Below are 22623 nucleotides of genomic sequence, written 5' to 3' on the forward strand. Positions count from 1 at the left end.
CCATTAAATAGTTTTCCTATTGGATTTTAGGATTTTCTTCTTGATTTGTATGTTAAAGAAATGACCACTTTTCTTGTGGTCAGAGTTACAAGCCTCCCCTCTCCCCTCATTTTTCTTATTGCCATGGCTTATTTTTGTAATTTAGTTAATGAATACTTTTCTTTCATGAATCCCATTTTTTGTCATAATAAATTTTCTTTTTTTGTGATTATAATTGCTGTGGTTTGAATGAATGTGTCCCTCCAAAATTCAAAGGTTGGAACCCAAACCCCAATGTGATAGCCTTTAGAGGTGATTAAGTCATGATGGTAGACCTCTTGTGAATGGGATTAGTGACCTTATAAAAGGGCTGGAGATAACTAGCTAGGCCTTTTTGCCCTTCCTCTCTTTCGCCAGGTGAGGACATAGGCGTCCTTTCCTCCAGAGGGTGCAGCCACATGGCACCAACTTGGAAGCAAAGACTGGGCCCTCCAGACACCAAACCTGCCAACATCTTGATTTTGGACTTCCCCCATCCAGAACTGTGAGAAATAAATTCCTGTTGTTTGTAAACAGGATCTCAGATATTTTGTTATAACAGCACTAATGGACTAATACAATAATTATCTGCTTTTTAAAAATTTAAATATTAATCCATCTGAAATTTATTTTAGTTTAATGTAAGCAGTTAAGAATCAATGACATTAAGGGATTGTTGTCAACTAAAAACTGTGCTACCGTTTCCATCATAATATGGAATTGTAATTGAAATATGGCTGTCCAGTCAAGGATTACATTTTCGAGTCCCCTTTGTTCCCTTGTGTGGCCTTGTGACCAGTAATCAGCTACAGAATGTAAGTGGAAGTGATGGGTGTTACTTCCAGACCAAGACCTTTAATAATTGCTCTGTCTCATCCCATCATCTAGACATAGGTGACAGAGGAACCTACTTGAACTGTGGTATATAAGCTGGCAGGAACCTGGGTTCCTGAAGCATTCCGGGCAAGATACCTAGTCACTGACCAGGAACATCTGTAGTGACTGTTACATGAGTGAGCGATATATTTGTATTGTGATAAGCCACTAAAATGTTGTGGCTTATTTATTAAAATGATCAGTTTGGCTTTACTACTGGATAACCCATGAAGATACAGCCGTCCCTAACACTCATATCTGAGCACACTTTATTTTACTTAGTCAGCACTCTACCTGTTGACATTGAAAGAGAGGTGTTAATTACATAGTGTTTGAAAAGGAGCTGGAAGAAAGGTGGTTTGTCAGTGGGTGTACTTCAGGATTAGCCAGTGTTAAAATTCTATTCAGTGCACTTGTGTCATCCACATGGGTAGATCTGACTATGGCAGTATCTGAAAGCAAAAAGCAGAAGTACATCAAACCAGTCCATGCTTATTTTAATTCAACTATCGATAATAATACTTCATTTGAAATAAGGCATCCAAAACAAATTTAAATGAGATGGTTTGCCAGGACAACAGAAGAAGCCAGTTTTGGCTGCAGAAGACAGAGTTAACAATTGCATTGGAATCTTGTCAATAACCCATATTAAGCAAAATACCCCTTTTTTGTTAATATAAGTGAATAATCAAAATTTATGTCTGAGGAATAGCATGAAGAAGGAGGAAGATGAGCTAATAAAATATCTAAAGTAATTGAAGGACAAATATTTGGTGATTAAATCAATGTTGAATTAAAAAATGATGAAGCATGGCCAGGCCCGGTGGCTCACACCTGTAATCCCAGCACTTTGGGAGGCCAAGGCAGGTGAATCACTTGAGGTCAGGAGTTTGAGAGCAACCTGGCTAACATGGTGAAACCCTGTCTTTACTAAAAATACAAAAAATTAGCTGGACATGGTGGTGCATGCTTGTAGTCCCAGCTACTCAGGAGGCTGAGACAGGAGAATTGCTTGAATCCGGGAGGCAGAGGTTGCAGTGAACCAAGATCGTGCCACTGCATGGCAACCTGGGCGACAGAGTGAGACTTTGTCTCAAAACAAAACAAAAAACAAAAAAAGATGAAGCATGAAAGTATGCACTTTAGTTTGTTGTCCAAAGTCAGTCACATTTTACAAATGCTTGTCTTTGAAGAAAGACTGACAATCAATCTAGTGCCTTACAATGTATTAAACTAGTTTGTAAATGAGTCCTCTATTCATTTTTGTTGCAATTTGTTCAAAATCAGTTGTGGATCTTTAATCGAAGTGTTTATTGGATAGAATTCCAACCAAACTTAAAGTTTTGAAACTTTTAACAAATTTCAATTATTAAAAACAAAATTTGTATTAGAAGCCATTGAAATTGTCACTACAAAAGTGAGGAAGGAAGTGAATATATACTATGAGAATAAAACACTGTATAAGATTTAAATTAGAAATTTTATAATTGTGTTTTTAAATGTGAACTTGTAAGAAGAATTATTTTTGGGCCGGGCATGGTGGCTCATGCCTGTAATTCCAGCACCTTGGGAGGCTGAGGTGCGTGGATCACTTAAGGTCAGGAGTTCGAGACCAGTCTGACCAACATGGTGAAACCTGGTCTCTATTAAAAATACAAAATTAGCTGGGTGTGGTGGCACATGCCTGTAACCCCAGGTACTTGGGAGGCTGAAGCAGGAGAATTGCTTGAATCTGGGAGGCGGAGGTTGCAGCTAGCTGAGATCATACCACTGTCCTCCAGCCTGGGCAACAAGAGTGAAATTGTCTCAAATATATGTATATCTATTTTGATGAGCTTCTGTTTTTATTTGGACAAATTTATATTCTGTAATGAATGGAATATTGAAAATGCCTATTTTGTAGCATCTTATTTGGTTTGACAAAACATTCAAGATAATTAGAACTAGAGATTACTTATTTTAATTCTTAAGTGTTTCTTAAGAATGATACTCTGAATGAAGTAAAGAAGACAGTATCCATGTGTGATGGTTAATTTGTCATGTCCATTTGTCTGGACTACAATACCCAATCATTTAATCAAGTGCTCATCTAGATGTTGCTGTGAAGATAACTTGTGAAGGTTATTAACATTTGCAATCAGTTCTCTTTAAATAAAGTAGTTATCCTTTGTAATGTGGATGAGTCTCATCCAAGCAGTTGAATTGCCTTAACAGCAAACACAGGATTTCCCCCCAAAAGAAAAAGTTCTATCTCAAAACTGTGACATGAGCTCCTGCCCGAGAGTTTCTAGCTTACTGGCCTGCCATACAGATGTTGGTCTTGTCAGCCCCCACAATTCTAGCAGCCAATTCCTTGAAATATGCCAGATAGACAGTTAGATGTTAGAGAGAAAACACACCATCCTACTGGTTCTGTTTCCCTGTAGGACTCTGACCTATATATATTTTGGTAGCAAGAGTTATTCCAGAGAAATAGAGTCTTAAGATTGAGTTTTATTAATTGAGTTTGAGTTTTTTGGAATGGTTCTCTAATCTGATTATATTTAAAGGAACAAATGACTGTATTTCCAGTGGTAAAGAGGGTACTAATAGACCATGCTGTGATGTGGCAGTAGATATGTAAAATATTATCATTGGTTACTCTTAAACACATGCTTATGAAAGGCAATGTCCTGCATGACCATGTATTTGATACCTTAAAACATATTAGTTTAACTAGTATAATACAGTTGACTAGTTGCTCCTAACTGCACTGGAGAAAGTGGGGAAAGAAAAGGATGATCTCAGAGCTTCACATTCTCAGCTCAAAGCCCTTCCTAAAGGAACTGAAAGTTTTAATGTCTGTCCTTAAGGAAACCCTTATCTCCAGTATCTGTAGGACTAAGATTTCTGAAAACTAAACCCAGAGTTTCATTCTGCGAGTGGCTAAATTACAATGCAAACTGAATTTGCGAGTGGCTAAATTACAACGCAAACTGAATTTGCAGCTTTGCAAAGTGTCTTCTGTTAAATTGCGGGCATTGATTGGTTAGGAATGGGATCCTGAAAATTCGAATAGGGGTATATAGGAAGATGCTGATGAAGCTGGCTGGGGTCTTCAAACTCCTATATTCTGCTGAATCTTTCTCACCAATAGAAGCAGTCCTCCCACCCCTGTCTGAATAAGTTAAGCCTGATTTTCCTAAGGAATCTGTAATGGTTTTCCTGGAGGTAATTTCCTTGCAAGATACTGCTGATTATTCTCAAAACTTATCCCAGATACCCCTTTTTGATTTTAGGCATATACATAGACTTAATTAAGTCCCAGTTGTTCCCAATGGGTTGGGTACAAACTGTGACCCATGAAGAGTAATGTTACACACCAAAAGAACCACATGATTTTTCCAATTTATACTGATAGAAATTTGGGGAATATGTGTGGCAATGGATATTAAAGCTGTAAGATAATGATGGAAAGAAAATACAGTTGGGTCAGCCTGAATTTACTGATATGGATTTACTAAACAGAGATTCTGGATTCAATGTTGCACCTCAAAGTATTAGAAAGGGCTTTAATAGTTTGATTGGCTGGTTGGCTGAAACATGAACCAAAAACTGGCCCACACTAAATGAAATGGAAATTCTAGCACTGCCTTCATATATTGCAGATGAGGTTATATATACTGGATTGGAATGTTAGGGTGGATTCATTATGTCAAACTTGCTTATCCATCAAGAGCAAGAGGACTAGAGGACACATCTTTCACCAAATTTATGAGGATTGAATTTGTCGAGAAGGCCCAGCATCCTTGAAGAACTCTGTGTTCACTTTTCTTTGTAAGCTGGAAATTACAGTGGATACTTCTGCCACTGAAATGGGGATAATTGAGTCCTAGGGTGACAGGAGTCAAGTGGTGACACTTAATTGCCAGAGACAGGGTGGATGTGGTTACCATAATCAAATCAGTAATAAGAATATTCTAACTTGCAGAGACCCAACCATCTAGCATTAGCTACTTGATTATGGTGTCTCTAAAAGAGAAATACATGGGCAGACTATGAAATTTTATTAAATTTTACTGTATATGTGGAAGAATTTTAGGTCAAGTATACAGAAGTTTAACTTGAGTCATCAAAATAGAGAGCTGCAGCCACTCAATCAATTTCCAGACTTGATTCAGTTTGTAGACCCAGAACCCTTTGGATGAAGGGGAGGCTGGGTCTCCTTGATGAAAGATTTTACTGCCAAAAATTTGTGCTGTTAATTTTTCTCTTATCTTTCCCACAGGAGACTAAAGCCATTTACTAGGTGACTGTGCATTTGAGAAAAGGAAAAAATTGTATTTTGTGGGGATTAATGGACACTATCTCTGAACTGACAGGATCCAAAATTTTCAGGACCCAAAATTTCACTGTGATCCACCAGTCAGAGTTTTGTCTTATGGAGGTCAGGTGAATTTTAGACATCTCACAGTGTGTCCAGCATGTCTCTGGATCAATATTGTTATTTCCCCTGTTCCAGAAGGCACAGTTGGAAGAGATACTCAGCAACTGGCAGATTTCCCACATTGGTCCCCTGACCTGTGGAGTGAGGGCTATTATGGTGGGAAAGGCCAAGTGGAAGCCACCAGGACTGCATGGACTTAGGATGTAAACTTAGCCAGTGGTGATTCCAATTGCAGCTGTTATTTCAGATGTGACTTTATTGCTTGAACAAGTGCTTTTATCCCCCAAGTACTTTATAGTAAATATCACCAGAAGTTGCTTTGCTTCAGCTGACAATGCCAGCAGTATACCTTTACTGTCCTACCTCATAGGTATATAACTTTCCTGCCTTGTATCATTATTGAGTCTATGTGGACTTTGCTTGCCTTTCCATTCCACAAGACATCACACTGGTTCATTACATTGATGATATTATGCTGACTGGACTTAGTGAGCAAAAAGTAATAACTACTCTTAACTTATTGGTAAGACATTTGTATGTCAGAGTGTGGAAAATAGGCTGGGCAAGGTGGCTCATGCCTGTGATCCCAACAATTTGGGAGGTCAAGGTGGGAGGATTGCTTATGGCGAGGAGTTTAATACCAGCCTGATCCACATAGTGAGACCCCATCTATCTAAAAACAAAGAGGGCTGGGCACAGTGGCTCACACCTATAATCCCAGCACTTTGGGAAGCGAGGCATTTGGATCAGCTGAGGTCAGGAGTTCGAGACCAGCCTGGCCAACATGGTGAAACCCATCTCTACTAAAAATGCAAAAATTAGCTGGGTGTGCTGGCGGGCACCTGTAATCTCAGCTACTTAGGAGGCTGAGGCAGGAGAATTACTGGAACCTGGGAGGCTGATGTTGCAGTGAGCCGAGATCGCGCCATTGCTCTCCAGCCCGGGCTGACAACAGCGAGACTCCGTCTCAAAACAACAACAACAACAACAACAACAACAACAACAACAACGAGAATGGAAAATAGATCCCACAAAAATACAGGGGACTTTCACAGCCCCTGTATCCAATTTCTGTGGATAAATGATTGCATCTGTCTCTTCCTATAGCTAAAAATCAGGTACAATGCCTACTGGCCATCTCTGGTGGAAGCAACATATTCTTCATTTGGATATGCTACTCTGGCACATTTGCCAAGTGACCTGAAAAACTGCTAGTTTGTTGTTGTTGTTGTTGTTGTTGTTGTTGTTGAGACGAAGTTTCCCTCTTGTTGCCCAGGCTAAAGTGCAATGGCGCGATCTTGCTCAATGCAACCTCTGCCTCCTGGGTTCAAATGATTCTCCTGCCTCAGCCTCCCGAGTAGCTTGGGTTACAGGCATACACTGCCATGCCTGGCTAATTTTGTATTTTTAGTAGTGACGGGGTTTCGCCATGTTGGTCAAGCTGCTCTCGAACTCCTGACCTCAGGTGATCCACCTGCCTAGGCCTCCCAAAGTGCTGGGATTACAGGTGTGAGCCACTGAGCCCAGCCCGGCTGCTGGTTTTAAGAGAAGGGTTCTGCAACAGGTCCAGGTATACAAGCTGTTCTGCCACTTGAGCCATATGATCTAGGAGATCCGAGCACCATTGGCATATAAAGATGCTATTTGTAGCCTTTGTAAGGCTTCTATAGGTGAATCACAGTGCAGAACCTTAGAATTCTGGAGGTAAGCCCTGCCATAGTCAGTGGATAACTATCCTCCTTTTGAGAAACAGCTTTTGTCTATCTACTGGGCCTTAGAAACTGAATGCTTAACCATGGGCTACCATGTGACCTGAGCTGACTCTTACAACCTAAGTGTTGTTTGAGTCAACAAACCGTAAACTTGGGTGTGCAGAGCGATACTCCATCATCATACAGCAGTGATATATACAGGATCTGGCTTGAGGAGGCTCTGAAGGCACAGTAAATTACATGAAGTGGCCCAATTGCCCATCGTCCTTGCTCCTGCTACATTACCTTCTCTGCCCCAGCCCACCCTTATTATTTCACGGGGGATTCCCTATGATAGTTGACTGAGGAAGAGAAAACTAGGGCTTGGTTTATAGGTGGTTCTGCACTATGTGCAAGCACTACCCACAAGTGGATAGCTACAGTACTACAGTCCCTTTCTAGGACATCCTTGAGGGACAGCAGCAAAGGGAAGTCCTCCCAGAGAGCATTTGGCTGTTACTTTTGCTTGAAGGAGAGATGGCTAGAGGTATAAGTATATATTGATTCACGGACTGTGGCCAGTGGTTTGGCTGGATGGTCAGGTACTTGTGAGGAACAGAAGTGAAAAAATTGGAGACAAGGAGATCTGGGAAAGAGGCATGTCTTGTGGAAAGATAGGCCTTTCTGAGTGGGAAGAAATGAAGGTATTTGTGTTTCATATGAATGCTCACCGAAGGGTGAACTGCACAGAGGGGGATTTTAAAAATCAAGTGGATAAGATGTCCTGTTCTGTGGATAGCAGTCGGCTTACTTTACTCCTCAGCCCACCCTATCATCCCCCAATGGGCTCATGAACAAAGCAGAGATGGAGGTTGTGCATGTGCTCAGCAAGGCTGAGCTGCCTTCCACTTACCAAGGCTGATATGGCTACAGCTATTTCTGAGTGCCCAGTCGTCCTGCAGCAGAGACCAACACTGAGTTCCTGATATGGAGCCATTCCCTGGGATGATCAACTATCTGCTTGGTGTCAGTTTGGTTGCATTGGACTGCTTTTATCACGGAAGGGGTGGACTTTTATTCTTACTGGAATAGACACTGTAGATACGGATTTGTCTTCCCTACACAGCATGCTTCTGGCAAAACTACCATCTGTGGATTTGCAAAATGCCTTTTTCACTGTCATGATATTACTCGTAGCATTGCTTCTGCTCAAGGAACTCCACAGCAAATGAGGCGTGGAAATGGCCCCATGCTCATCAAATTATAATAACTGTTTCCTGTCACTTTGAGGCAGGTAGATTGATAGAACAGTGGAACGACTTGTGAAGTCTCAGTTTCAGCTAGATGACACTACATTGCAGATTTGGGGAAATGCGCTCCAGGATGCCGCATATACTCTAAATCAGCATCCAACATATGGTACCTTTTCTCTTATATCCAGGATTCATAGGTCCAGGAATCACAGGGTGGAAATAGGAGTGTCACTTGTCATTACTATTACCCTTATTGATACACACTATTTTTTTTTTCTTGTCTGCACAACTTTATGTTCTGCTGGTCCAGAGTCTCAATTATAAAGGTATGTTTCCACCTGGAGGCACAACAATGATCTCATTGAGATGGAAGTTCAGACTTCCACCTGGCCACTTTAGACTTCTGATGCTTCTGAATTAACAGGCAGCCAAGGAAGTTACTGTACTGGCTGGAAGGACTGATCCTGATTACCAAGGAGAAATTGGAATGCTGCTACATAATGGAGGTAAGGAAGAGTATGTATGGAATGCAGAAGATCCTATAGCATGTCTGTTAGTATTATAATACCTGTGTTTAAAGTCAATGGAAAACTACAACAACCCAATTCAGGCAGGACTACTAATGACTTAGACCACGGGTCTCCAGCCTTTTGGCTTCCCTGGGCCACATTGGAAGAAGAAGAATTGTCTTGGGCCATACGCTGACACTAACAATAGCTGATGAGCTATTTAAAAAAAAGTCTGTGCATAATTTTCGTGATATCCACCACCACAGATAAGCAAAAAAGTCCTTGTGTGCAAAGGGTTGGACACAGCTGGCCTAGACCCTTCAGCAATAAAGGTTTGAGTTTTTCTGCTGTGCAAAGAACCACAAGCAAGCTGAGGTGCTTGCTTTGGGCACAGGAACTATGGAATGGGTAGTGGAAGAAGGTAGTTATAAATACTACCTACAAATATATGACCAGTTGCAGAAACCAAGACTGCAATTATTAGGAGTTTTTATATTTTTCCTTTCTTATCCCCCTATAAGATAAGATATATTAATAATAGTTAATTTTACATCACAGTATTTAAAAAGAAGAATTAACATGAACATCACCAAAGTACTTTGTATACTTTGCTAGGGAAAATGCGAGTGCATTTTCAGTTGCATTCAGGATAGTTGTGTCAGGTTAGGTGGAATTAAAACTTTTTAATTATTTTTATATGGAGATTATGTATGGTTTAAGGAAATGTATATGGGTGCCAAGTTGATGAAGGAGTGGACTATGATGGTTAGTTTGTTGTGTCAATTTGGAGTACCCAGTAATTTAATAAAACAATTATCTAGGTGTTGCTATGAAGATATTCTATATATTTATTTTATTTTTGAAGATATTTTGTAGGTGTTATTAACGCCTACAATCAGTTGACTTTAAGTAAAGGAGTTACCCCCTATAATGAAAGCAGACCTCATCAAATAAGTTGAAAGGCCTTAAGAACAAAACCGATGTTTCCCAGAAAAAGAAAAAAATACTGTCTCAAGACTGCATGTAAGTAACATCAGCTCCTGCCCAAGAGTTTTCAGCCTGCCAATCTGACATACATTTTGGATTTACAACCCCTGCAAATGTGTAAGCCAGTACCTTCAAGTCTCTCTCTTTCTTTCCTTTCCTCCTTTTCTCCCTCCCTTCCTCTCTCCGTGTATGTGTGTGTGTGTGTGTGTGTGTGTGTGTGTGTGTGTGTGTGTGTGTGTTTATGTATACACACTGTTCTGTTCCTCTGGTGAACCTTGGCTCTGTTTCTCTGGCAAACCCTGAAATAATGAAAATAACGAATAATGAAAATAACTGGACTTAAGTATTTCAAGATTTCAGTTAAAAAAAAAGAGCAAAATTCGCATAGTAGATTTTTCTTGAGTTCACCAGGAATCTCAGTGTCTCTAGAGAGAGTATTTTCTCAATAAAATAGGCTGCATAAACAAGATTCCACTGAAGGTGTCAACAGATTCAAATTACCATATGATACAAATTTAAATAAAATTGTGGATAATTTTATGAACCAACTAAAAAAATGCAAGGTCATATTTGTAGTTGAGTCCCTGAAAGAGAGAAGAGAGAAAAGTGGCATAAAAACATTTTAAGAAATAAAGGCTGAAAAATTTCCAAATGTGATGGGAAAAAAACAAGCCACAGATCCTAGAAGCTGCAAGAAACCCAAGCATTTTAAATACAAAGAGGATCATACTTAGGCACATCATAGTCAAATGACTGAAAACAAAAGGTAAGTCTTAAGTAAGCTAGAGAGAGAGAGGAGGAAAAAAAGACATTTTTACATTGGATAAAACAAACTAAGAATGAAGGCTGACTTCTATTCAAATATTGTAGTAAGAAGACAATTGCAATGAAATCTTAAAATGCTGAAAGAAAGAAAAAAAACCTTTCCACCTAGAAATTATATATCTAGTAAATTTATCCTTAAAAAGTGAAGAGAATATAAACATTGTTTGACTCGTAGGCCAAAAAAGATATAGCAAAGGAAAGAACATATTTTGTCATAAATGATAATGAATGCTGACTATATCAAAATTTATGGATGAAGCTAAAGAGTGTTTAGAAGGAAATTCATAGCTTTGAAAATTATGTTAGAAAAATAAAAAGATATAAAATCAATTAAGCTACCATCCTAAAAGGAAAAAAAAAAAGTGAAAATTAAACCCAAATTAAGTACAAAATGAGAAGAAATAAATATAAGAGGAGAAATCAGTGAATTAGCAAATAGAAAAATAATAGAGAAAATTGATAAAACTGAAAGTTAATCCTTTGAAAAATTTAATAAACTTTGTAAGCCACTGGCTGCACTGATAAAAATAAAAGAGATATGATACAAATTAGCAACATCAAGAATTAAAGAGGGCATACCACCAGAGAACCTAGAGACATTAAAATTATAATAAGAAAATAATCAATTGACCTCGTAGCTGAAATTGGTAAATTCCTTATGAGAGAAGACATACTAAAACTGACCCAAGAAGAAATAGAATATCTGAATAGTCTCATATTTGTTAAAGAAAATAAATTTGAAAAAAAAAACCATTCCAGAATGAAAACTCCAGATCCAAATTGATTCATTGCTAAATTCTACCAAGCATTTAAGGAAGAAACGATGAAGAAATTATATAAACCATACATCATTTATTTTAGAAGACAGGATGAGTAGCACCAGCCCATTTCCTGAGGGTAGCATCACCCTGATATCAAAATCTGAGAAAGACATTACAAGAACAGGGAATTGCAGACCAATATCCATTGTGATCATAGGAACAAATATAATTTACAAAATATTAACAAATGAAAGATAGTAGTATATGAAAATAATATCCCATTACCAATGTGCATTATTCAAGGAATTTAAGGTTGGTGTAATATTGAAAGACCATTTAGGTTGAATTACCACATTAACTAAAAGAGAAAAATGATACAACAATCCTAATAGATGAACAGAAATCATTTGACAAAATTCAGTACTCATTCATGATACAACATTTGAGCAAACTAGGACCAGAAAGGAGCTTCCTCAATCTGATAGGAGACCTCTATAAAAAACTTCTAAATAATCATTTTACTTACTGATGAAATGTTGAACATGTTCCCTCTGAAGGTGGGAACAAGGCAATGATGTTTGCTCTTTGTTTTTAAACAGTTTATTGAATGTTTTAGTCAGTGGATTAAGACAAGAGATAAAGATTATAATTGTGTAAATTAAAGTGCTAAAGAAATCATAAAAATTTGTAAGAGCTAATAAATGAGAATAATGAGGTTACACAACGTAAGGTAGTTATACCAAAACCAATTTTTTTTTGTACTAGAAAAAAGTTGGAAAGGGATTTAAGATTAATGTTATTTGCAATGGTGCAAAAATAAAATATTCAAGAATAAGTCTACTGAAGAGCACAATATATCTCAGAGAAATTAAAGAACACCTAAGTAAATGGAGAGACAAATGATGCTAATGGTTTTGAAAACTCAATATTGCTAAGATATCCATTTTCTGCAAATTGATCTGTAGATTTATCACAACATAGTCAAGATCCCAGCTGGCTTTGGAGGTATTGACAAGTGATTCTAAAATTAGCAAGTAAATACAAAGGACCTGGAATAACCAAGACAATTTGGAAAAGAAAAAAATGTAATTTTTGACCAATCTACACAACTGAATTTAAGAAAACTAACATAACATTTCAGTAATCAAGGCAGTGTGATATTGTCTTTAGAATGGGCAAAAAAAGTCAGCGGCATAGAAGTAAAAGCACACGTAAATGATCAATGGAATTTTTTGACAAAGTTGCCAACTTAATCCTATGGTGAGAGGATAGTCTTTCCACAAATGATGCTGGAACAACTGAGTAACTATTTCATGAGGAAAATAAACCTGTATCCATACTTTCCAGGGGATGTAAAAATGTATTCATGGTGGATCATAGACCCAAATGTAAAAATTAAAACTCTTAAGCTTTGAGATGAAAATATAGATTCGTTTTTTTGGTCACTTTGGAGTAAGCAGCAGTTTCTTAGGTAGGACACACAAACCATTAACCATAAAAGGAAAAAATAATGAATTGGACTCTATAAACTGTAAAAATTTCTGCTCATCAAAAAGCACCATTAAGAAAAATGCATAGGAAAGCTCCTGAGTGGGAGAAATAATTTTTAATACATATATTTGAAAAAAGCCTTGTATTCAGGTTATATAAAGATCTTGAAAATTACAAACAACTAGGCATGGTTAGGCCCAGGTGGGAGGATTGCTTGAAGGTAGGAGTTTGAGACTAGTTTGGGCAACATAGCAAGATCCTATCTCTATAAATATTATTAAAAATTAGCTCATATGGTGGTGCATGCCTGTATTCCTTGTATAGTGGTGCATGCCTGTAGTCCTTGGTACTTGGAGGCTGAGGCAGGAGGGTCTCGAGCCCAGGAGTCTCCGGTTACAGTAAGCTATGATTGTGCCATTGCATTAGCAACAGAGGAAGACCCTCTCTCTCTCAAAAAAAAAAAAAAAAAAAAAAGTTACCAACAACTCAGTAAAAATGAGCAAAGGACTTTGACAAAGCTCTTCACAAAGAAAGTCGATCATAAATTAATGATCAAAAAGCACATAAAAAGTCATCGGGGAAATAATTAAGAATACAATGAGTTACCAGTCCACCTTCACTAGATGGCTAAAATGAAAAAGACTGGCAATACCAAATAGAAACAACGATGTGGGACAACTCTGGGGGTCTGGGAGGGCTTGGTGGCCCATTCTCAGGTGGACTCCACCCTCTACTTAATGCTCTGCTGTTGCTGACTTGAAATTCTGAATATTTTTATCTTTGAACTTATATATTCAAAGTGAAGTCTAATGAGTGAATGAAGCACAGGACATGTATCCAATGGCAGTGTGTGCATGTGCTGCTCAGTTCCATGGGCATGGCTGGTATGAAACAGTGTGTGTACTAAACTGTAGACTTGGGAGCCTGGTGAACACATGCATGCCAAGGGGAGTCAGGGATGCCAAAAGGTCCCAAGGGAGCAGCTGGGACCAGGACCTGGGCAGATTCGTGGTGGCAGCAGCAACAGCAGTAGAAGTAGTAGCAACTGTGGAGGAAGCTGACTTGCCAGTGTGTCCCTGGAGTGTATTCCTGTGACAGCTGCATATATTTACTTGCAAATCTGTGTGGAGGCAGAAACTGCTGGTGCTCAGGCAGTAACCTTTGTCAGTAAATTATTACAAAATACAAGCATTCAGGCCGGGCGCAGTGGCTCACACCTGTAATCCCAACAACTTTGGGACGCCTAGGCAGGCAGATCATTTGAGGTCAGGAGTTCAAGACCAGCCTGGCAAACATGGCAAAACCCCATCTCCACTAAAAACACAAAAATTAGCTGGGCCTAGTGGCGCACGCTTGTAATCCCAGCTACTCAGGAGGCTGAGGCAGGAGAATCGCTTGAACCCGGGAGGTGGAAGATGCAGTGAGCCAAGATTGTACCACTGCACTCCAGCCTGGGAGTCAGAGCCAATCTCTGTCTCAAAAAAAAAGTCCTCACGTAGACATTTCAATAAAGCATATCAAGGAGGTAGAATTCTTCAATTAAGTTGGAACCTCTGGTTTTGATACTGCCGCAACATTACAATTTGAATCTCCACAGGCTTAGAAACAGAAATTAGATGTGAAGATTTTTGTGTTCAACAGGAAATAACAGCATTTTTGAATGAAGTTTTGGATAAACCAATTATTAATTAGGACAATATTGAAATTAATTTTTTCTTATAATTGAAGATACAGTGATAGAATGAGTACATAGATATTTTGAAATATATACAAATCAAAAAGACAGTATTTTACAAAAACTCCATAAGTTACAGGAAATTGCAGAGGAAACATTAAAATTCTATTGTATACATTTAAAATTAAACTCAGATGTACATGGAACTGATTTGTATTAAAAGGTAAATATTTTAAGAAAAATTACAAGAGTCATTGGTTCTAGTTGTAGTAAAACTTGTATTTCAAAGCAATTTATGATAAATGTATCCAAATGTTGTCATGACCTATAAAATACCCCTCGCAACTCCGGCAACACTTATATCAATCATCATTAAGATCTTTCTCAAGATTAAAAATCATTAAAATTGTTTATGATATTGCATTTGTTAAGATGTTGGCAAATGTTGCTTTCAATTACCTCATTTGATAATGAAGTTACTAAAGGTATCTATTTTGATGACCTAATGAATTTGTAAAAAAAGAAAGCTAGAAAAATCTTATGACCAATCAAGATATCATATTAGTAAATTGTATGCTAAAAGATAATTATAAAAGATGTTAATAATTTTAGAAGCATGAGAATAAAAGAAGTATTTAAAAATTTATATTGCAAAATTCATATAGCAAAAAGTTAGAACAATTTTGAACTTTTATGTAACTAACCAAAGAGACTAAAAATACATAATGCAAAAGTGGACAGAATTAAGAAGAGAAATTGCAAAAGAAACAAAAGGCATCCAGATTGGAACAGAAAAAGTAAAAGCATCTCTATTTGCAGATGACATGATCTTATATGTAGAAAATCCTAGGAATTTTACACACACACACACACACACACACACACACACACAATTAGAACCAAAAAATGAATTCAACAGTGTTGCAGGATTCAAGATCAATATTAAAAAACATCAATTGTGTTTCTATATTTTGTCAATCAACTATCAAAAAATGAAGAGAAGTAGAAAAATATCTAACGAATAAATACTAACCAAGAGAAAGTTGAAGTATGTAGATTATTCTCAGGAAAAATGTATATAAAAGGCAATAAAAAGTAATTATTAGAGATAAAGAGATGACTATATAATGACAAATAGTTCAACTTATAGGAAAATTCTAATATCTGCCAGAAAATACTTGCTGGTATAAAAGATTTGAACAATGTAGTTAACAAACTTGACTTATTAGACATTTCTAGTACTCTTCGCCAACAATTTGAGAATGCACATAATGTTAGACAACAGTTAACATTATAGGTATGAGTTTTCCTAATGTTAAACTATTGTTTATGTTAAACTGTTCATGTAACAATTATTATACATTAATTATAACATAACAAATTAATAACATTAATTGTAACAACAATTTAACATAGGTAAACAATAGTTTACATCATATTTCATATACAGATAAATTCCTAATCAGTTAAAGACTTAAATTAAAAAGCCCAAACTTTGGGGACATAGCAACCTGGAAATATAAAACCTAACAAAACAATGCAAATAAAAATTAGAAACTTTGATAGTTCTATAACTGTAAAGGAAATTAATTCAGTATTTAAACACAGACATACATATGTCGTTAGGTTTTCATTTGCCTTGTTTATTTTTGACCACATTTTCTTTAATCTTTTTTTATCTGTTTGTTCCTGATGTGCTTTTTGTATACACCGTACAGGAGTGGGATAAATATTACTAGTGCTTACTAGCATTTCTACTTGTCTTTTCCCTTTTAAACACAAGAAAAATATTATTTCCCAATCTCTAGTGTCATGTGATTAGTTCTGACTAATGAGTTATAATGAAAACCTTTGTGTATTACTTTCAGTCCAACACACTTCAGAGCCACTGTTCTAATTCTCTGTGTCCTAATCTAATGCTTTATGTTGAGGTGGAGGTGCTATAAGATAGAGGCAGCCTGGAATTCTTAGCCATTGCATAGAAGTCAGTCTAAACATTATATAGAGCAAGAATTGAACTTTTGTTAGGTTGCTGAAATGTTGTTGTTTTATTCTTCCTGTAGCATTACCATTAGCTAGCCTATCCCGACTAATAGAAGATTATTCACTTTTTACTCAATCTAATAATGATTATCTTTTAATAATTTATTCTGTTTATATTTACTGACATTTCAGTTATGTTTGGTTTTAAGTCTCTAATTGTGGTTTATATTTTGTATCTTCAGTACCTAAAAAAAGCTTGGACATATCAGGTACCCAATAAATATTTGTTGAAAATTAATGAATTTTAAATGATATTCTTAAACACGTACTTCATGATTTTTCAACTTTGGACTTTCTAACCTGAAAGTAGAGAATTTTCTTCTTTTCTGTCCCTTTCCCCACCAACCACTGAGTTTGGTGAAATATGCTGTTGTTGTTTACATTGTTATAATTTATTCAGCTTACATTCTATTCTGTAGCCAAAATTCTTGCAGCTGCTTACATCTGTAGCTCTATTTTTAATGGATTCAGTATTTTCTTTAAGCTCCCTTACCATGACTTCCCAATTTCTGAGGTCTTAATTTTGATTGATTTATTAGCTGAACTGATTTAATTGCCAAGAAGTTTTAGTTTTTTAAAAATAAGGACTTACATCTCTTTGCATCTTGTATCTTTGAAGATATGTGTCTAGTCTTTTTTTACTTTCTAAGAGAATTTTGTAGACATTGCTTCACTGTCTTCTGGCCTTCAATGTTGTTTGTATGATGTCATCTCCCTTTGTAGGTGACTCCCCGCTACCCTTTTATTGGCTGGTTGTCCACAGTAGTCTTTATTTATGTTTGAAAATCAGTATCTTCATTAGCATATGGTGCATTTATCAATTTCTCCTTTTCAATGTGAATATTCAAGTCTTCATTTATTTAATAAACTTTTCTTTCCCAATTTTGTTTTTGAATTCTTTCCTGAGGGTTTTCTGAGGGCTTGGATAAAGAAATGTTTATTAGATTCTTTTCTTTAGCAACCTCAGTTACAGAAATGCTGAATTACATACATTATCTTCTGTGTCTATTATCATCTTTTTAATTACTTATATATCTTTGCTTTTCTCCAGTTTATATTTAATATTTCCTTAAGGCTGACTTTGAAGTTTCTCTAAGTTCACTAGAATGTTGACATTTTTGGCATGGGTTCGTTTTGGCATGGGTTCACTCAGCAAAAGTGAGGTTAGGAATGATAAACATAAGCCCAGGGAATTATTGGCTGCAAATACTCTCTAGCTACAGAGAAGGCTGTTAGATATATACATGCCTCCATGATCTCCCTTCAGGAACTATGTAAGTGTAAACCCATACGAATAAGGAAATGCAAGAGAAGACAACAGAAAATGAGAGCTATCAGCAGTAGCAGCTGACCTAGAAGAGCAGATAAAGATAAGAAATATTGTCTATAATCCGAGCACTTTGGGAGGCAGAGGCAGGAGGATAGCTTGAGGCCAGGAGTTCCAGACAAACCTGGACAACATAGCGAGACCTTGTCTCTACAAAAAAACTTTTTTTTTAAATTAGCCAAACATGGTGGCATGTGTCTGTAGTCCTAGCTACTTGGGAGGCTGAGGACAGAGGATCTCTCGAACCCAGGAGTTCAAAGCTGCAGTGAGCTATGATTGTGCCACAAGGCTGCAGTGAACTATGATCCTGCCAGAAACTGGTAAGGCTCAGGAATGAAAGCACCAGGTACTTCTGAAAAACAGTGCCAGGTAGAAACCTAAATGCTGAATGGGTCGAAAGTCTGTGTAAAGATTAGACCATCAGGTTACTCATCCACAGCCTCTGTAGTCAGATGACTGCTTGTCCTCTATTCCAGTAGGAAACAATATCTTCCCTTGTAGCAGTCAAGCTAAGGATGCCTGGGCTCAGGAGCACCAGACCCAGGTGAAGGCAAGGGGTTGGGACTGCCAGTTTTCTTTGTTCAATTGTTTTCTTTTAATGGTTTGTAAATTATAATTCTACTTTTGTTATTCTACTTGTAACTCTTTCTGTTATTTTGTTATTATTATTTTAATTTTAATTTTTAGTCAAGATGTGGGGGTTCACTATGTTGACCAGGCTGGTCTCTAACTCCTGGGCTCAAGCCATCCTCCTGCCTTGGCCTCCCAAAGTGTTGGGATTACAGGCATGAACCATTGCACCCAGCCTATTTATGACTCTTAGATTTTATAAACATTCTTAAGGTTCTCTTTTTGAAACAATGTCAGGAATGTATGTATGTGCTCTAGTTGATATGATAGGAAATCTAATACAGTCAAAAAACCTCTTTACTCCTCCTCTGCATTTCCCCAGCATCCTTTTCCTTTACAACTACTGCCCATATTGATGATATCTGGGATTTGTGTTCCTAGTTTTGCTATTAAGAAAAAAAAAATTCTCATAGATTGGTAGTTACCAAAAGCCGGGAAGGGTAGCAGGAGAGGGGATGAATAGAAGTTGCTTAGTGAGTACAAATGTATGGTTTGATAGAAGAAATAAAACCTAGGTCAGGCGTGGTGGCTCACGCCTGTAATCCCAGCACTTTGGGAGGCCGAGGCGAGTGAATCACTTGAGGTCAGGAGTTCGAGACCAGCCTGGCCAGCATGGTGAAACCCTGTCTCTGCTAGAAATACAAAAATTAGTTGGGTGTGGTGGCACACACCTGTAGTCCCAACTACTTGGGAGGCTGAGGCAGGAGAATTGCTTGAACCTGGGAGGCCTAGGTTGCAGTGAGCCGAGATTACGCCACTGCACTCCAGCCTGGGTGACAGAGTGAGACTCTGTCTGAAAAAAAGAAAAAAGAAAAGAAGAAATAAAACCTAGTATTAGATAGATCAGTAGGGTGACTATAGTTTACGGTAATCTATTGGATATTTCAACATAGCTAGAAGAGAAGAATTTGAATGGTTCCAGCAGAAAGAAATGACAAATATTTTAGGTGATAAATATCCCAAGTATACTGATTTGATCTTTACAAATTATATGAATGTATTAAATTATCACATGTACCCCAAAACTATGGACTTCTATTATGCATCAATAAAAAAATAACACGGGAAAAAGAGAAAATTGGTATTATTCCTTAAAATTATAAATTGTTTTTTCCATGAAAAAAAAACACCAAACCTATTTAAGCAATAAAATATATCCTAATCACTTAGCTCACTGTAGCATCTTGTAGTTCATTTGGATGATTATTTGTCTGTTATCACATTTGGGGGGTCAATATTTTTGTCTATCAAAACTTTAAAGATACTACTCTATTGTCTTCTTGCATTGTTTTCTTTTAGCATTGCTGATGGGAAGCCTGATATGAATCTCATTCTATTTCGATATATATAATCTCCCGCTCTCTTTCTGTGTTATTATTATTTTTTTGAGACGGGGTTTTGCCATGTTGGCCAGGCTGGTCCTGACTTCAAATGATCCGTCCACCTCAGTTCCCAAAGTGCTGGAATTACAGAATGAGCCACCACATCCAGCCTCTCCCTCCCTCTTTCTGAAAATTCCTATTAATAGAATTTACTCAGCAGGGCACAGTGGCTCATGCCTGTAATTCCAGCACTTTGGGGGGCCAAGGCGGGCTGATCACCTAAGATTAGGAGTTTGAGACCAGCCTGGCCAACATGGTGAAACCCCATCTCTACTAAAAATACAAAATTTAGCTGGGCATGGTGGCGGGTGCCTTTAATCCCAGTGACTCGGGAGGCTGAGGCAGGAAAATCGCTTGAACCCAGGAGGTGGAGGTTGCAGTGACCATTGCACTCCCACCTGGGCAATAAGGGCGAAACTCCATCTCAAAAAATAAAATTGAAATTAAAATTAAAAATAATTAAAAAAAGAACGATGAGGAGAAAGGAATCCTATTGATAAGTAGTTAACCAACTGGCTGGAGTTGCAGTGCTTTTAGTCATCAATGGAGATTGTACTGCATGTGTTATCTTTAGATTTGAAGGTGATCCCAGTACAAGAACTGAAGATGTTCAACTAATTTAGGTGAGGTAATAACTGAACTGAGGCAAGAAGAGTAAGTCTAGGTTACTGGATCAAAGGATAGGTTATTCTATTAGGGTTCTCCAGAGGGAGAGAAACAATAGGATAAACGGGCTGGGTGCGGTGGATCATCCCTGTAAATCCCAGCACTTTGGGAGGCTGAGGCAGGTGGATCGCTTGAGGTCAGGAGTTTGACATCAGCCTGGTCAACATGGTGAAACCCCTTCTCTGCTAAAAATACAAAAATTAGCTGGGTGTAGTGGTGCTGGCCTGTAGTCTCAGCTACTTGGGAGGCTGATGCGGAAGAATCGCTTGAACCCGGGAGGCGGAGGTTGCAGTGAGCCACTGCACTCCAGCTTGGGTGACAGAGTGAGACTCTGTCTCAAAAAAATAAATAAATAAAATTAACAAAAAAATTAAAAGGGGGTTTATTAGGGAGAATTGACTTATGGAATTGCAAGATGAAGTACTATGATAGGCTGTCTGCAAGCTGGGGACAGAGAAAAGCTTGGTAGTGGCTCAGTCCAAATCTGAAAGCCTCAAAACCAGGAAAATCAACAGTGCAGTCTGCAGTCTGTGGCCGAAGGCCCGAGGAACATCCTCCCACACTGCCCTAGAAGCCGCGGGGGCAAGTCCCAGAGTCCAAGAGCTAAAGAACCTGGGTCTGTTTGATTTAGTCAAATTGTATTTGAAAAATCTTATACCCAAGTCATTCTCTATCCTCATCCACAACTTCCACATGCAAGCCATGCATATGTCTACAGGTGTTACAAGGATATATTTTGCTATTTTCTTTCTCATTTCAGAGGACTATATTGGTTAACAGTATTTCCTTTTTCATCTTAATGTATTTTATATTCATATATGTAAATTACCATACTCATGTTGGTAATTTTGGCTAAGAGAGCATACTTTTGAGGACTGATATATACATTCTTTTAATGATATTGGGAATCTATGAATAAAACAAAGGCATCTATCTATTCATGTTTAGAGGACTTGCTTGCACCATTTATCCCAGCAATTAACTATGAGTAGTCCATGGGATCATTTTTAAAATCTGATTTCCTCTAAATTCTATCTGGAAGAAACTCTCCAAAATGTGAGATATGAATGGTACTGCCTTCCGTCTCCAGCATTTTTGTAAACTTGTCCCCTTTTGTTCAATTTCTTTGGTGTATTCTGCAGTTCCCAGGGTAGAGGGACCCATGTGTCCATGTCACCATTTTAATGAAAATCCTATCTTTTAACATGCACTGAACTCCATTACTGAAAGGCAGATCACGTGCACTTTCTAGAATTATGAAAATTGCTTAGTGCTTTTTCCATGGTTAGCAATCACTTAATTAGCATTAATAGTTTAATAGTAATTGTGTTTTCATGTGGGTAGATGCAGCATTTTAACGAAATCTCCAGATTGTAAGATATGTGTGTCTAAAAGTCCAGGGGAAATATCTTTAACAATATTTTAAAGGAAAAACGAAGAGGAGCTTTTGTTTGTTGGCTTTCCAGAATTTCAGCTGAGTGACCCTATTAAACTAAACACAAGATGGCATCAGTTTGCTATTTTAAAATAAATATGGTAAACTGGACTGAGGATCCCTTTCATCTTTCATCTCTGCATGTTCCAAGTCCTAGTTATAGCTGCCTCTTGAGTTTATCATTCATGAGCTATAAACCTAGTAGCAGCTGGATCACATTTAAAGTCGGTAGATAGAGTAACCAGTTTGTGAATTCTATTTCTTGGACCATATCCATGTTAAGGAGAGAATGGCTCAGCTGCTCTCCTAAGCATTTCAGATGAAATGTCAGAGGGCGAGGATTCACCGGTAATATGCAATGGAGCAAATCTAAACCCAGGCCCTCTCACTGCCCCTATTTATGGTCCTTCCTTCCTTCCTTCCTTCCTTCCTTCCTTCCTTCCTTCCTTCCTTCCTTCCTTCCTTCCTTCCTCCCTCCCTCCCTCCCTCCCTCCCTCCCTCCCTTCCTCCCTCCCTCCCTCTTTCCTTCCTCCTCCTGCTCCTCCCCTCCCCTCCCGTCTCTTTCCCTCCCTCCCTCCCTCCCTCCCTCCCTCCTTTCTTTCTTTCTTTCTTTCTTTCTTTCTTTCTT

Source organism: Macaca mulatta, chromosome 9 (assembly GCF_049350105.2).
Source record: "Macaca mulatta isolate MMU2019108-1 chromosome 9, T2T-MMU8v2.0, whole genome shotgun sequence".
Taxonomy (NCBI): domain Eukaryota; kingdom Metazoa; phylum Chordata; class Mammalia; order Primates; family Cercopithecidae; genus Macaca; species Macaca mulatta.